The sequence below is a fragment of the Nannospalax galili genome, unplaced genomic scaffold (genome assembly GCF_000622305.1).
Source record: "Nannospalax galili isolate Female #2095 unplaced genomic scaffold, S.galili_v1.0 scaffold793, whole genome shotgun sequence".
Taxonomy (NCBI): domain Eukaryota; kingdom Metazoa; phylum Chordata; class Mammalia; order Rodentia; family Spalacidae; genus Nannospalax; species Nannospalax galili.
In genome coordinates, this window is record NW_008331997.1 from 347,941 (window position 1) to 350,585 (window position 2,645).

A 2,645-nucleotide genomic window follows, 5' to 3' on the forward strand; every position below is an offset into this window, starting at 1 on the left:
AGAGTCCTGAGTTCTCGGGTTACAGAACAGGCATGATTCACCAGGCCTGGATCTTCTTTATTCTATGTAGCCGAGGATAACCTTGAACTTCTGATCCTCCTGTCTCTACCTTCCAAGTCCAGGGATTGCCAGTGTGTGCTACCATGCCCAATCTACAACTTCCTGCTTGCTAGGTCTGACAACTGACTCTCTTTTTTAAGAGTAAATTCCGCCGGGCGTGGTGGCGTGCACCTTTAATCCCAGCACTGGGGACGCAGAGGCAGGCGGATCTCTGTGAGTTCCAGGCCAGCCTGGTCTACAGAGTGAGTTCCAGGACAGCTGGGGCTACAGGGAGACCCTGTCTCAAAAAGACCAAAAAAAAAAAAAAAAAAAAAGAGTAAATTCCATCATAGAACTCCTGAGATTAGGGTTTGGCTATTTAGCTCAATGGTAGAATGCTAGCCCCTGGGATTGTCCTCAGTTTCAAACTGGGGAAGGGGGCAACTTGCATACACAACCTTTTGTGCCAGGCATACATTCCTTTGATGCCAGCACTCAGAAACAGCCAGATCTCTGTGAGTTCAAGGCCAGCCTGGTCTATACGAGACCCTGTCTCAAAAATCCAAAATAAATAACTTCTTAGATTAAAATATCTCAGTTGGGCATGATTTCACCTCTAATCCCAACATTTGAGAGGCTGAGAGAGAAAGATAGCTGTGAGTTAGGGCCAGCCTAGACTCTATAGTGAGGTCCAAGCCAGCTTCAGCTAGTATGAAATTCAGTCTGAAAAAAGCAAATTAAAAAAAAAAGTTTGCTCTTTAAAGTAACAAAGGTTTGGCTTTCTGAGTGTGTGTGTGTGTGTGTGTGTGTGTGTGTGTGTGTAGAATTGAGCCTAGGGACTTAAGCTAAGGCACAGCTCAGTGGAAGGACACTTATATAAGCACTTATGCAGTATGTGGGAGCACTGCGTTCACTCTCCAGCACAGGGTGGGAGTGGGGTGGTCACAGACACCAACAGAATCTGCATCTTTCACCTGATGCGTCGTTGAACCTCAGATTTAGAAAATCTGAGGAAATTTCAGCTAGAAAAGCAGAGGAAATTCTGAGTCTGAAATCTAACAGCCACTTGAGAAAGCACTGTGGCCAGGAGATGACACGGTTTTTCCACTTACTTTCACTGAAAGTTTTTTTCAAAAGAAATTGCTTGCTGGGCTGCTCTGTAGACACCGCTGTCCCCTGTAGCCGCTTGCTGTCAGCCATGGTCAACCCCACCGTGTTCTTCGACATCACAATTGATGACAAGCCTTTGGGTTGCTTCTCCTTCGAGCTGTTTGCAGACAAAGTTCCAAAGATAGCAGAAAACTTTGGTGCTCTGAGCATTGGAGAGAAAGGATTTGGTTCTAAGGGTTCCTCCTTTCACAGAATTATTCCAGGATTCTCGTGCCAGGGCGGTGACTTCACACACCATAATGGCCCTGGCAGCAAGTCGATCTATGGGAAGAAATTCGAGGATGAGAACTTCGTCCTGAAGCATACAGGTCCTGGTATCTTGTCCAGGGCAAATGCTGAACCAAACACAAATAATTCCCACTTTTTCATCTTCGCTGGCAAGGCTGAGTGGTTGGATGGCAAACACGTGGTCTTTGGAAAAGTGAAAGAAGGCATGAGCATCATGGAAGCCATGGAGCACCTTGGGTCCAGGAATAGCAAGACCAGCGAAAAGATCACCGTTTCCAACTGTGGACAGCTCTGATACTGTTGACTTGTGCGCATCTTAACCACCAGACCATTCCTTCTGTAGCTCAGGAGAGCACCCTCCGCCCCATCTGCTCATAGTATCCCAGAATCTCTGTGCTCTTCATGCAGGTCTTTGAATTCCATAATCTCCTTATTCCCCTCCAAGCCTGGGTGGATTGCAGCATTAAGTTTATGATTACGAATAAAAAACTAAATAGGAAAAAAAAAGAAGAAAGAAGAAAGAAAGAAAAAGAGAGAGAGAGAGAAGGAAGGAAGGAAGGAAGGAAGAAAAGAAAGAAAGAAAGAAAGAAAGAAAGAAAGAAAGAAAGAAAGAAAGAAAGAAAGAAAGAAGAAAGAAAGAAAGAAAAAAAGAAATCACTTGCTGATCCAGGTATAGTGGCACATGACTGTAATCCCAGTACCTAGGAAGTGGAAGCAGGAGTGTCAGAAGTTCAAGGCCAGCCTTGTCTATATAGTGAGCTCAAGTTCCAGGCCAGCCTGTGCTATATGAGACTCAACAAACGAGTCAATTAATTTAAAAGTGTTTGGGGGTGGTGAAGTTCATCTCTTCAAAATCCTCATCATACTGCCTATAGTATGATTCAGCTAATAAGTCTCCTAATAAAGTTCTCATCTGAAGGATTCAAAAAGAAAGAAATTGCTTGACTTGTCAGGTGGAGCTTACTTAAAATCCCAGGACTTGGGAGGCTGAGGTGAAATGATTACCCCAAGTTTGAGGCCAGATACACAGAGAGCTCCAGGCTAGCCAGGGCTACATAGCAAGACCATATCTCAAAACAACAAATCTATATATAGTATATATAAAACATACATAAATAATATATATCACATACATATATAAGCAGGGTAGGGGGCAACAGACCAAAAAAAGGGGGGAGGGAACTCCCTTAGACCTCTGGCACCTCCTC

General features: G+C 44.3%; 1 pseudogene; it reads left to right on the forward strand.

The window, feature by feature from the left end:
• The first annotated feature begins 818 nt into the window (after nt 1-818).
• Nucleotides 819-1,982, forward strand: LOC103729164 (annotated as a pseudogene).
• The last annotated feature ends 663 nt before the right edge of the window (nt 1,983-2,645 follow it).